Source organism: Trematomus bernacchii, unplaced genomic scaffold (assembly GCF_902827165.1).
Source record: "Trematomus bernacchii unplaced genomic scaffold, fTreBer1.1, whole genome shotgun sequence".
Classification (NCBI taxonomy): Eukaryota; Metazoa; Chordata; class Actinopteri; order Perciformes; family Nototheniidae; genus Trematomus; species Trematomus bernacchii.
In genome coordinates, this window is record NW_022987648.1 from 7,569,689 (window position 1) to 7,584,689 (window position 15,001).

At 38.0% G+C, this 15,001-nt stretch overlaps 1 protein-coding gene across 3 annotated transcripts in view; it reads right to left on the reverse strand.

Annotated features, from left to right (window-relative positions):
* The window catches only part of LOC117485955 (PTB domain-containing engulfment adapter protein 1), a 120,435-nt gene that overhangs the window by 62,222 nt on the left and 43,212 nt on the right, over window positions 1–15,001 (reverse strand). For 2 of the 3 annotated variants that reach the window (XM_034134664.1, XM_034134661.1), the window contains exon 2: window positions 7,123–7,208. The exons of the other annotated variant lie outside the window; for it this stretch is intronic. The gene's annotated coding sequence lies outside the window, so the exon portion shown is untranslated. The remainder of the gene's footprint in view (window positions 1–7,122; window positions 7,209–15,001) is intronic. 3 annotated transcript variants of the gene reach the window in all.

Sequence of the window (15,001 nt, forward strand, 5' to 3'; positions counted from 1 at the left end):
ACAAAATTTGAAAAGTGCCGGTCATAGGTCTTCTTTGTTATTTATTGAGCTTTAAAACAAATGAATAACGACTCTATATAGGCTATAATAAAACACGGAGGACGGAGATCTCTTTTTCTCCCCCTCTTCTGACAGCCCAGCAGCTGATCAGAGCACGTCTCCCCTCTCCTGCAGGGGGGCGTGGTCAGCTGCAGCTCACAAAATCAAACCTGTAGACAGCAAACAGCACATAGAGCGAAATGAGGCATGGCTAAAATGCATGATCTGTTTGGTATTTTGAAAACAGAAATGTATAAATATACCTTATATAGGTATGGCCCTACAATATATCATTTAAATATAGCATGATAGGTTTCCTTTAAGTAAAGCTTTCGACAAAACCAATTCCCTTTGAGATTAAGATACAAATGTCAGAACATATTGCTTGAGACAGCGTGTCGTATTCCACAGAGAAAAGTTGTGGATTGCAGAGGTGGTAAGTCAGTTTAAAAACTCCAACCTTTGACAGAATCACACTTTTGCCTCAAATCTTTGTGACTTCAGGTAAACGATACATCTCTTTGGGATATACGATGTGCAAGTTCAAACATTTCATAGATCTTTAGCGTATCCTTTAGATGCGAAGGATCAGAAGGAGTACAAATATCCTTTCAGTGGTGTGAAGGAAATATGTTTCAGGCTGTTCTGACTCTTACGTATTTATCCCTGCGGGATGTCTTTGTAAGATCTGATGGTAGAATAGTTTTCACTCTTTATGGTAGTTAACCAGCAAGAAAAAGTGGTGCAACCTACTTCCATTAGCAAAGGAAAAAAACCCAAAGCAACCCTCTATTCACCTTTATTACTTAAGAAAATGATTTAGTCTTTTATGGTATATTAGTATATATATATTTAGTACAGGGGCCAACAAGTGCAAACGTGCTACAACTGCCCAAAACACTTCCATTAGGAGGACTGCATGCAGCATTTAGAAAACATTCACCAACTTGAAGAAACATGTGCAGCCTTTACTAAAAGCGCAGCATAAATAAAACACTGCAAATACAAAACGCTGCAAATAAAGAAACGCTGCAAGAAGCTCAAAAAGGAAACATGTCAAACAGTGACAGTTGGCCAACTTTATAATCCCTGAACGTCAATGGGCGTTCCGGTCCCAGCTGTGTGCGTCACTTTTTTAGCAGCCTCTGCTTTCCGCTGTTTTTGGAGCTTCTTGCATTAAACTGATGTTCATTTGAAGTTATTCTAGTACATTTGCACTTGTAGGCAACCATAGAATATTTATAATATTCTTGTAGGTTCAATACTTGGGAGGTTTAGCAGAATAATCAAAAGTAACTCTGCTGAAAGTTTTGTACCAAGGCTAAAAAATAGTCCTATTTGGAACAGACAGGGCAATGGCCACTAAAATGTATGAGCTGCAATCTCTGAACTCATTATATCTTTCTTGATGGTGGTCATTATGGATTCAATTTGTGGCAAAGCTACTTGATGCAAATGAGCACATATAAGATAAGATAAGGCCTCATTTGCATATTTAATCATGACATTAGGGAAAACTTTTAATATGAAATATCATTTTCTTAGTGTAAGTAATCAACTGGGGAGGTTTAATTGTGTGCAAGTTGTATGTATGTAAAACGTTTTATATATTTCAAGAACAGAAATGTTCAAAATTCTTGTTGGTTTTGTAGAGTTAAAGTTTCTTCTTTATATCCTCACTGGCTGCAAAACAAGTCTGTCCCAAGGCCTCTATACCTGGAGGCACAACAAGGTTCTTCTACAACTATTACGGTACGTCTACACAGCAGCGTTAAAAAAATCTTGGAGGTGGGCGTATCGGATTTTTTGCGAGCAAGGCACGAACAACCAATCACATGAATCTCCCGCCCGCGACATACGAAGCAAAAAAGCCCGAAGTAAACTGGATATAAACTCCCCAAAACAGGCGAAAACCTACCACTGCCTCTGCCACCTCCCTCCATGCCTGACTCCTCCGGTTTATATCCCGGTAGGTCTGGTCATAAAGCACCGGGTGATTCGCTACCGCTAATTTCTCCTCCATTTTTTGGAATATGAGGAAATGACCTGCGGTATGTCTCTCCCAGCATACACGCCGTTTGATTGGCTAGAGCTTGAACTGTCAGATTTGCATACACAGGATTTGATTGGCTGACGCTTCCACCTCAGCCTCAAAAGTTGAACATTGTTCAACTTTGAATCCTGAAAATCCTGAAAATCTCCGCTCGCCTGCCCATAATGCATTTCGGCGAAAAGTGAGGGAAAGTGACGTCACCCCATTCAAAGTGAATGGGCACAAGCGTTTCAAGATTTTTTTAACGCTGCTGTGTAGACGCACCGTTAATGTGGAAGTAAAGAGAACTACCACCAAGGCCCTCCCACCAACATCCGGATGCTCAGATAACATTGCCTTTGTTCCAGCAGGACACTTTCCAAAGGAGCCTTCTGTAAGAAGGGAATTGAACCAGCTGGACACATCTCAGAACTCAAATAATCTCAGACCAGATTTGATCATGTGGTTAAGCTCACAAAAATCCCTGTACATTGTTGAATTAACAGTACCATGGGCCTGTCATCAATGAAACACTGAGGAAGGACGATGCCCACCTGATGAACCCAATTAAGTTATTAACCCTTCATCCACTTAAGAAATTAAGAAGGAGCCGTTTTAAATGAGGGATTGTATAGTCAAGTCCTATGAGCTCAACCAGATGGAATTGTGGATATGTTTTTGTTTCACTTCATAAATCAGTAAATACTGTCGACAGATGTAGCTGTCTGTAGGAATAACATTTTATATGAATAATACATTAAAAAACCCTCTTGTAAAATCCTTCAGAATATAGATAGGAATAGAAAAGGAGGGTAAAGAGTGGTTTGTGTAAGTGTTAGTAAGTAGAGATTCAACCCAGTCTCACGGCATTTTGTGTTATAGTAATTAATCTATTGATTCGTGTTCACCAACACGATTTTTCCATTTTTTTCGTGTCACCCAGAACGATTTTAAAAGCAATGTAAATAATAACAAATTAGAAGGAAAAAAAGTAGTATCATATCAAGTATTTCAGTATTCTGAGGCTCTGAGCCCCATTTATTTTCCTCGCGGATGGCAAAAAAAGTCAGACATTATAGAATTTAAAATAAAAACAATAATCGTGGCTTGATATTGAGTAAGAAGATGTTTTTATGAACCACACAGCTTCCGGTCTTCCAAGACCCGACCGGACAAAAAGACGTGGTGCAGGCACGAAACATACTACCAATAGAAATACATTGCTTTTAAAATCGTTCTGTGTGACACGAAAAGAAAAAAGGGAAAATCGTGTTGGTGAACACGAATCAATAGATTAAATGTTGTGACTATAACACGAAATGCCGTGAGACTGGGTTGGGAGAAAAAAAAACGAATTTAGAGAAAACAGCCTTTAAAGATATTTATTGGGAAATGTCATATCATTTGCAAGACAAATTATATAGGCATATAACTAACTATGTGGGCTGTTGCTGAAGTTGCAAGTTCCATATTTGCTGAATAGAGAGTGTCTTTTTTTAAAGTAGTGCATCACTGATGGGTACGAGACACATCATCAGTTTTAGAGATAGATCACATGGATCTGTCAAGGGCCATCATCTATAATAAATGGATTCTTACGCTTCATTACACACAGGAACAAGTGCAACAGCCTTTTTTAAATCCAAAACTATGTTATAATATATTCCTCCTATGATTTTCCATCTGGAATACACAGTTTCAAACTCTCTTGGACACTCAAATACAAATTGAAGGTGTAAACCAGGCCATTTCTACAAAGAAATAAAGGAGAATGTTTTCCTTCTGACAAGTGAAAACAAATCATTAAAATGTCACATTAAGCTGTTTATTTTAAGACATTTTTATTTTCGTGTCTGCATATTTCTCCTAAATTAACCAATTTATTGTACAGTCATGAGTTTGAAATGGGTCTCTACATTTCACTCAAAGCAAATAAGCATTTCAAAAATAGATATATTTCACTGGTATGTAGCAGGGAGTATGGCGATAATATCTGAATGGTTTGATTTTCAATAATGACATATCAACCGACAATCAAGCAAATGTACAAGAGTCTACTCTGGGAACAATCTTTAAAGCAAATATGGGTCTAGCAACATCAGCAACAGCCCACTGTGTTACTTTTATGTTGGCAGTAAACATGAGAGTGTTATTTACTGTCAAGAGTAAAAGACACATCATTGTGTCAGAGATAGATATAGATTTCAAAGATCTGTTAAGGGCCATCTACAGTGGCCAACAGTTACAGTACAAACGCCCTCCAACTGCCCAACACACTTAAATCGGGAAACACGAGCAGCACTTTAAAAAAGAATGTGTCCCTTTCTAGTGTCCCCTTTTCCGTTGGGTTTTGAGCTTCTGCAGCGTTTTGTATTTACAGCGTTTGATTTATGCAGCGCTTTTAGTAAACGCTGTGCATGTTTGGTCAAGTTGGTGAAGATGTTTCTTTATTTGCATGTGTTTTGGCACATTTGGGTTTTTATATTTGCATCGTTTTCGAAAGTGCAGCATGTTTCTCCCAATGTAAGTGTCTTTGGAAGTTGTAGCACGTCCGTCCCTATCGGCCTCAGGTGCATTATACATACTGAATGGATTCTCATGCTTTATTACAGACGGCAACAAGGGTGTTCACTGCCTTTTTATAGTCCAACACGAAAAACATTTCTCTTTAATCTCCTATCTAGAATATACCCTTTCAAACCCTTTCAGATTCTGAGATGTAAATAAAGTTTCAAAGTGTCAACAAGGCCATTTCTACCGAGAAATAAAGGAAAATCTTAGTACCAGTGAGGCAGAAAGCTATTCTGTGTAATACACTGCAGGTAGCAAATACATGTGCGACTGCCTCAGGACGGCCAGCATGTTTCACGGGGAATAAAAATGCCTCTTCTGGCTGATGGAACACACTCATAAATCTAAAAGAGGGAATTCAATGGTCCATTTATGACCCAATCCTCCCTCGATAATTCACTTGTAATCTACGCTTCTGTTTCTGCGTGATAAGGCATTTCTGAGCTTCAACATAAAATCTGAAAAAAATTATTTATACCGAGCAATATTTTAATGTCTGACTGTTTTACATGTCGTGACTAAACTGGGAGGCTCTATTAGGAATAACGGTTTGGATCATGTTTACTTTAAATGAAAATATAATAAGAAGTAGAGGAGCCACTCACAGACAGGATAAAGCACCTCTGCCACCATACATACATAAGGTCCCTTTGCTCTAAAGCTGCGATAGAGCACACCAACTCCACTGCTCTCCTTTAGTCTGCCTCTTTATCACTGCCTCTGAAATAATGCCTTTTATTGAAAGACGGTCAGTTATAGCGTGTACCAAAGCACATCTACTCAAGAACAGTACCTAGGTATACATTTGAGGTACATGTGATTTACTTGAGTAATTCTAATTATGGTACTTTATACTACTATACAGTCCACTATATCAGCTTTAGTTTATAGTTACACATTTCCGTCCCCTTCGTGTTGAGTTAAAAACAATTGAAATCCAATTGATTTCTAATGTTTTGAATAAAACTGAAGGATTAAATACTACTTCTAAAGCTAAACTCTTCAAAAACCCTATTGGAAAATGCATCGCCTCAAAGTAAAAAAAATACAGTATGATGATCTTATAGAATTGTATACATTGCTGTAGAATAAACTACCCAACAGTGTATACAAAAGATATATATATATATATATATATATATATATATATATATATATATATATATATATATATAATAAAGACCATTTGCAGCAGTAATATTAATAAAAACATTTTCACTGAACATTTTACAGCAAAATTAGTACCTTAACCTTTGGCAAATCGGATATTTAAATATATTTCGATACAAGTTACATATTTGTTAAATTAAGAAAGGGTTTGAATGCAGGACTTACATTTATAGTGAAGTCTTTTCTGAGTATTTCTTTCAGCACTGCACACAGTCCGTATCTGACAGAAGCCTGTCACAATGAACTGTGACACAGAGAGTATTATAATGGGTAATGTTTTCTTTTTCCTCACTTATTTAATCATACATATAATCACTGATCTTTAGTGAAGTCCTAAACAAACATGCAGCTTGATTTTGTTGCACTCACATGAGCAAAATAATGCTTTTACATGTCCATACATTTAACCATTAGTAATGTAAAGATGCATGACATTTGATATCTTCTTTGATATCTGATTAATATTAGTAGTGCAAATAACTTGTTCGATAAACATTAATGCTGCAAATAACATGTTCGATAAGTATTTGTGGCACCAATGTGCACATGTGAAGAACATGACACTGCAGTAATGGACATAATACTGTATTAAAAGTATTCTGTTCTTTTTCAGCTTCATATTAGTACTATGTGCCTCTACTGTGACATGTCTCCATGCTTTAGTGTTCAAAAAGCTGCACCTCTTTTCACCCTCTGTCTGAAACCAGAGCCCAGTCTTCTCTGATTGGTTAGCTAACCAGCTCTGTTGTGATTGGTCAACCGCTTAGAGATGTCCCGCCCCATCATGTACAATGTGTTGGAGTGGTAGCCAATCGAAGCGTGAGTGTTAAATGGTGATGTCCCTATGTTACGGAAGTAAAAACATAAAAACCTATATAACACACTACAAGAAGGGACAACCCACCAAAAAGCAAAATAGGGCCTGTTTAAAGTGTCTATCCTATGATGTGATGTGTACCGGCAGTGTAGGAATTCTATTTAAAGTAGAGAGCAGAAAAATAACTGCCAAGCATGCATGTTGGAAGAAGATAAGAAGGATGGCATCAAAATGTCACCTCGCTCCTGTTTATGTTATATCACAGAGCAAAGAGAGCCTGACAGGAATACACTCAGCGCTGTGTCAGAGCTGAGTGTAAGCATATGCCACAGCCACTCTTTTTTGTATAATCACACAGAAAATCACTGAACAATAAACAGGTGCATGTGTAGTGGGAGGATGGAGGTGGATGGGGATTTGAATTTGAGGGGGTTATAATAATATATAATGCTGGTATATTGATAAATGCAGTGAGAGAGATAAGGTTTCTTACTGTTACTGTGCGCTGTTGATGTTCAGGTTTCTTTGTTGTGCTTCACTCATCTAAAGGCTGGTGGGAGCTCATTAGTGCTGCATCTTCTGCGAGACGAGAAAAAAACACACTTCAGAATCAAGCTTTCAGAGAGCTGCTGCTGCAAGTCGACCCTGCGCTGATTACATTAAGCCATTTAATACAGTTATGTATGTGTCTGAATGTTATTTACTATTCCCATTTAGCAGGAGAAAATGTATTTGAAGATTGAAAGAAATCGCCGCGTGTTTGAGTTGCAATTAAGGCTGTGACAGATGCATAATGGCGAGCTGATTTGAGTTTTTCTGTTTACACCGTCAAAGATTGTTTTTCTACCTAACTGCAGAAGCTTTCACAAGTAACCTAGGATGTTGATGTTTTTCTTCTTTTCCTTCATTAACAGCTTTTTTAACCAAACTTCAAAAACAGAATAATTCAGACACATTAAGAATATTCTTTGTCCAAAAAGAAAAATGTAATCACATTATCTGATGCTTTTATCCAAAGCACCTTAAAAACACTTCAATACCATAGACAGGTCTACAGGAGAAAATTTGAGTTAAAATTATCCTATTAAGCTAATTTCAAGTTCAGATTTCTATTTTGTTCCTCTACTGTGACAGGTTCCCTGCTTTAATGTTCAAAAAGCTCTTTATTTTTATCATACTGCCTGTGCTGTGCTACTGCAGTAATGGACATAATACTGTATTACAAATATTCTGTTCTTTTTCAGCTTCATATTAGTACTATGTGCCTCTACTGTGACATGTCTCCATGCTTTAGTGTTCAAAAAGCTGCACCTCTTTTCACCCTCTGTCTGAAACCAGAGCCCAGTCTGCTCTGATTGGTTAGCTGGCCTGCTTAGCCTATCAAGTACAATGTGCTGGAGCGCTAGCCTATAGAAACAAGGCTGTTATATTGTGATGTCATTATGTTACGAAAGTTAACAAAGAAGAACACCTTGGCATGAACTTTGGGATTTTAGCTTTTGCAGACCATTTATGCACAAAAACGTTTTTAACACTACAGGAAAGGGAAAACCCCAATAAGCATAAGAGGGTATCTTTAAGTATCTTGCCCAAGGAAATGTCAACATGTTGACAGCAGTAGAGGGACAACTGACCCTCCAATTGGTATCCACCCATTTACCCCCTGAAGCTAAATGTCCCCACAGCATTGCAAGACAGTGAACAATACTGTTGGAACCTTTTTCCCTTGAATGACCTTTATTTCTAAATGTGTTTTAGGATCATGACAAGCGTAAGTAACCCTTGATTGAACCACTGGGAATTTGGTCTCTAAAAATGTTGTGAAGACAATTTCCTTTGGGCTCTCTGCAGTCTACTCAGTGTTAGGATCAGGATCTTTAACTGGGATTTGTCAGTCCATAGTATGTTCAGATGATATGCATGGATCCAGTTCCTATAGAACTCACCCTAGTCTAATCACTGAATGCATTTCTGTCTTTGCAAAAGCAACATGTTGCCTATTAATCTGAGGTTGTTGGAGGCAATATTGTGCACTTGATAATGAAACAGAAATATGTTCCTTTTGAACCTGCACAGATTTTGGTGCTAAGCTTCAATGACGGGTGTTTTTCATTCTACTCTTATTGATCTTTTGCTCAGAGGTATCTTTGTCTTGTTCTGCCCTTTACATTGTCAATCTGGTTGAAACATTGTCAAGCGATTTGTTCTCAATATACACAACGAACACTTCATACAAAAACACACTGATAGTATCTAATTGGAATTGATCAAACCCACGCTTGAAAGACCATTAAAAAACGTTAGCGTATGTGGACCAGATTGCCAAGTGGAAGAAGCTAAACTTTGAAGTGAACTTACAATCCAGTATACATCCCCTCAAAATGTATCCTTAAACGGTTCGTTTTATATCTTGAGAAAAGTTATTTTGCAATTTTATTTGCGATTTCCTACGAATATCCAGACAAATTAGCAACAGCGCAGCTTTGCATACTCAAATAGGGGAGCTTGTACCAGCAACAAAAGTACTTGGTTATGTTTAGAAAAAATATTGCGGTTTGAATTAAAACAACTATGAGAAGCAATATTTATGTAAGGGAGTGACATAACAACTCAATCAATGTTGACCGGGGAGATACACAACATTTTCCGAGGTTAAAAGCGTTTGTTTGCTATTAAACGCTCTTTTCCAACCAAAACTTTGTGTGGATTTTTATACTACGTCACCTGTCCTCGTTCACCATAAATACGAGAAGACACCAGTGGTGAACCGGTGGTGAAAGAAATCGATTAAATTATATGAATAATATTTTATAAAATATATATAAAATGAATAAATGAGATTCGTATCTGTGTTGTTGATCTGTAATATATATATCAGATATTTGTCTGGGTCTCTGGTGTAGAATATCCTTCAATCAAGGTATTCTATATCCTTGATAGAATGCCCTGGCCGTATACACTGAATGAGAGCGTACGTTTGGATTGACAGTTTGATCAACCAACCATATATTGATTTGTAGCCAATGGGCGTATTCTTTCAGAGTTTCCTAGGGTTCCAGGGTATTCTAGAAGGCCCGCTAGTTCACTGGCTCGAGACAGAGGATCTAGAATGAATGCGACGAAGCAATTCATTTGCCATTTTATTGTTGTTAACGTTGAAATGGCAAGTGCAATAGGTGAAGATGATGTTGTTGCGGAATTGTTGCGAGTACCCTTTTCAAGACGACAATTCAGTGAAAAGACGGACATTATAACGGCGGGGGGTGTGTGTGTGTGTACAGAAGGTCCAGTTGTGATAGACACGGTTCGCCACTGGTGTACACCTTTTAAAGATTGCAAAAGTGTATAGATCAGACCATCCAAAGTACAAATGAGAACTTGGAACACACTGGGCAGGTTTGTGTTAAAAAACGGTGAGACTTAGGGTTAGGGTTAAAAACAAAACATAATCATATAAACTTTATTCCACCAGAGTTATTACGTTACAGTGTGCTTGATGACTGAGGTGCTGACTCAGCTCTTTTCACTGGTAGCACACAATTCAAGCACCATAAGCAGAGCCTTCTGTTCAATACTATAAAGCATTTTCTGCTCATATAGGCTATTGAATTTACAGCGCAGTGTCAGCCGGGGATATTTGTGAGCTGTCAGTGTTTATTAATGGTTTGAAAGAAAGCAAACAAACACATTGATCAATCATTCTCAAAAATGCAATGTTGAAGAACAAAAATCAATGAAATGCTTCTCAGAACTCAGATCAAAAACAATAAGATGGCCGGTCCCCTCTACTCGAATGCAATGTGTCCTTCGTCTTTTTTAGACGTGCAATCTCTTGAGTTTCTTTCCTTGGGATTTTTCTTTAACATTTGAGGGTTGGTAATTACTATTTAAAAAAAGGGCACTATCCTTTCCAAATTAAAGTGGTTGTAGGTTACTTCACTTGATGAATGAGGGCCAGAGTTTTCTATTAAGTGCTACCCTGTGGTGTTGACAAGCTATCATGAAAGTGCCGGAGGGATTTGTGGGAAACGACATTCGGGGATAGATGTAAAGGGCAACGAGAGAGCATAAATGTGGACGATCCTGCATTAATAAGTGCTGCTGCAGATCATCCATGCACACACATTTTGAAATATTAAAATGAGCAAGCGAGTCATTGGGAGCATCATTTTTTGAGTTCTTAATAACTTTTGCTTTGCTCCGCGAGTTCATGTTGCTAAAGATGGTAATATTATACCTCAATTGATTACAGCAGCAAAAATCTAACGAGCGAAGGATGCCGTTTAATGGCATAAGTTCAAGGAAAAGGGAATGCAAAAATATATATAATGCATTGCATTAGGGAGGCAGACAGTGTCCAAGATGTTAAGAGCTTGTTGAATACTTTCCTTTGTTATAAAGTCTTTCCTGAGAGCTGGTATTATATTTCCCTATGCTTGTCCTCCTGAGTCCTACATTTGATGGAATTTTATTTTATTGTTTTTACTGTCGTTTTGTTTTATTTGATCTTGTTTCATTCTTAAAGGTAGGGTAGGTAAGTTTGAGAAACCGGCTCGAGATCACTAGAATTTGAAAATACACAACCGGAAAAACCTGACACTTCCTTACAGAGCCCCTCCTCCAACACACACAAACGCGCACATGACCAATGAGGGCACGAGATAAGTTTGTGCACAGATGGAAGGCTGACAGGCAGGTAGGCCATCCAGTTATTTTAGCCGGGCCGGCTAAAATGATTGGTCGTGCTTTTAACAGCGCTACGGCTTCCACAGATGACATTTTTGTATGTATTTATTGTCAAAGCACTTAATGTATTCATTGCTATCGGGATGTTAAGAGCATTCCATGGAATATAACAAAAAGTGTTTCTGAAATAAATTACATACCCCACCTTTAACTATTTTATTTGTATTACATGTTCTATCATGTTTTTTTATTACATTACATGTTTCTTGTTAGACGCTTTTATCCAAAGCGACTTACATACTCAATACTGTGGGCAATCCCCACAGGAGCAATTTGGGGTGAAGTGTCTTGCCCAGGGATACAACGACATGCTGACTGCAGTGGGGTTTGAACCTTGATCCGAACGCTCTACCACTGCGCCACACGCCCCTTTTATAATTGTTTTGTAATTTTAACTATATTTTCCAATGTCATCTATGTTTATTATTCTGTAAAGCCCACTGAGGCAAAGGTGTTTTGTGATATTGCGCTATAGAAATAAACGTTTCATTTGAAATCGGCTTATAGCGATCTCAAAGTATCTAGCTGCTTTTGGAAAATCTGAATCTGGTGTTATGATCTCCAGCCATTTCAACATTATCTTGTCAGCTTTTTGAAATAAAAGAAGAGCAATAGCTGCCGGAAAAGTCAATGCTTTTTTTGTAAACCCAAAAGTAAATACTTTTGTGATGTTTGTATTGCTTTATATTATTATGACAGATGTCAGGCTGGCATTTTAATGGCTTGATTATTTATTAGCACCTGTAAAACTTTGAAATGTTATTATTGTGAAATTGTTTTGTATTCTCAAGTGATGCAGAACATAATCATATGTATTGCAGTACTATATGGTTATTTAAACCATGTATGAACTGTATGTACAGAACAATTTCCTCATCTTAATATAAACTAATACTGTGTTGTAAAATGATTGCAGTATCACCCACCCCATGTTTATTGAGTAACACATTCATTCAAGTCTTAACGACAGAGCCTGCTTGCATTATTTCATGAGAATAAATATACTCCATAACTCAAATCATAATGTCATTTCCATCTGAGTGAAAACAAAAGCTAACATAATCATTTGTCGCCAATCTGTCTGCAGCTGAGGAATTCTCTCAGTGTGTTGAAGTGACATATTGTGGTAAATATAGCACTGAATAATGAAGCAGAATAGATACATTTTAGATTTCCCCTCAAGCAATGAGTTCCGGAAATGTGGTTTCACAAAAATAAATCTCAACAAGAAAACAGGTGTTTAGGATGCCACTCACACATCAATTCATTACATGGTTAAGTCATAAATATAGTTTGATTTCTAGCTCAAAGGCAAGTAGTCAAAAAGGCTTCAGTTTGCTGCGTTTCCCTTCCCTGTAATAACGGCACGTTGGAGAGTCATGTGAAGGAAAATGGATCACAGACCCATTCAGCTGAAATTAATTCACCCTGTTCCTCCTCATTAGTGGAAGCCAATCACCCAAAAATCATAATTACGATCTGCTGGCAATGAGAAGCTGGAAGTCCCGAGGACAGGGGCGGGTTCCTGTTATGAAAGAGGGAGGTCTGCTGGATTAATCTTCTTAGACAAGTTTTGACAGCTCGGCACAAAGTCGACTCCAAAACAAACTCAAAGAAGCGGGCCTTCATATCGTATTCCAAGTCAAGTCAACTTTATTTGTATGGTCCGAGATGAAATATGACTCAGAGGGGATTTACAAGCCCAGAATATGAACCCAGCTCAAGGTCTCAACAAAAGAGCTCCCAAAATACTCAAATCCTACTCCTCAGAGGGCCAGGGCTGCAGACCAAGGAGGGAACGTGTAATTGGATTAAGAGCCAACAAGAGGATTATAACAGGTCTAATAATACTGTGGGATTAGACATACAATTTAACCTGAGAAATATATCCAGGAAAGGAGGGATAACTTAAGTCCAATCACATGCTGGAATCAGTTCTTCCTATTGTTTCTAATGCAGGTCAGAGGAGGCGCGGAGACATATTACTGGATTAACCAATACAAACAGTGCAGGAATAAATCCTAAACCTAGAAATTAGTTATCATTTTGGCACTTCTTGGCTCCGTAACTATTAAATGTTGTCATGACCTACAGTAGCTGCCTTGAGCTTAGCAGCGGTCACGAAAAGTCATGCAACCGTCATGTGATACATTTTTCACATAAGCTATTTAACATTGATTGCATTCGTGCTGACAAACATGTTAATAACATAAAAGTTTGTTTGCATCAGACATATCATTTTTTTTATCCCATTGGCTTTTTGTCGAGGGTGCCAACTCAATGCTAACTTTTGAATCTGCCCACAAAAAAAGTAATCACTGCACTACTATATTGTGAAAAACGTACTATCCTACGTCAATGGACCTCTCGGATATTGCTCTTTGTAGGATTCTCTTCATATTATGTTTATAGATCCAAAATAAACACCACAATAGATAAAACATTGTCCTTTTTTATCCAGTGTAAAGCTTAGACCTCGGTCTAATGTGATAATGTCATTTCGCACATAATGTGCGGTGCGACACTGCATGACAACGTGCGGTTTGCCCGAGGCTTCACGTAAAGATGGGCATATTTGTAACAAATGCACATAGTTCAAATAACCTTTGGAGGGTTGAGAAATATTTGGCTAATTTTACTACATTTAGAAATCTTTTGGAACATTGTGTTTTTGTATTAATTGTTCTACTTTTACAAATAAGTTTGGTTCCATGACTTACAAAGCCTTTGAGCTCAGTTTGTACAGACTTTGAGCTTTTAAGAACACTTCAAGTGATTACTTTACAATAAGAATAAATACTAATGTAGACTGCGGACCGTTTCTTTAGAGTTCAAAGGGTTAATGGCTGAGTTCAAGCCTTGCAGCACATTCGATCGTACACTCCCATTAAACAATCCTCATTAAAAACAAAGTTTCCTAAAGAACCCTTTTCTCCCCTCGGCTCTAAAAGTCTAGCGATAAGGGAAAAGCATCATGGGGCAGCCGCACAGATCCAGTGTGTAACATGCTGGCAGTGGTAGATAAGAGACATGGGACCCAGAGATAGCAGCAGACTGGCTCTGACCCATCACACATCCTGAGGGTCCGGACCTGGCAGATGTTCTGCAGGTTCTGTGTGTGCAGAGGGTACGAGCTGGCAACTTAAAGTCTGCAGAATCCTGAGAGAGGAACTACAGAGTCAAACTGCATCGGCTATGAGTCATCTGAGAAAATAGGTTGCTCAAAATAACGAGCACAGACTTTGTGACTCTTGGCTTCTAAATAGCTCATCTTTCACGGTACATTAATGCTCTTATAGCATTGAAATGACGACGGGAAAAGATTAAAGGGCCTTTAAATACACCACTGTGAGGAGCCTTTATTAATAGTATTAATGTAAAGACTTCATCTTACAGATCACTGATTATCCTTTGAATGGAAAAGTGTTTTTTTTGTGTGTGTTTTTTTTTAATTGGGCCAAGACTCTTTTTCTTTATGCCAACATTGTATTCGAGGGTTATACGGGTTGCATTTTGGGATCCAGAGACTCTCGGGATGCACTTTTAAGTGCATCTTTAGAAAGAAACGATAGAAGCGGATGGTTAAAAATGCTGTTTCCACTGCATGATATAGCTCTGCTCAACTA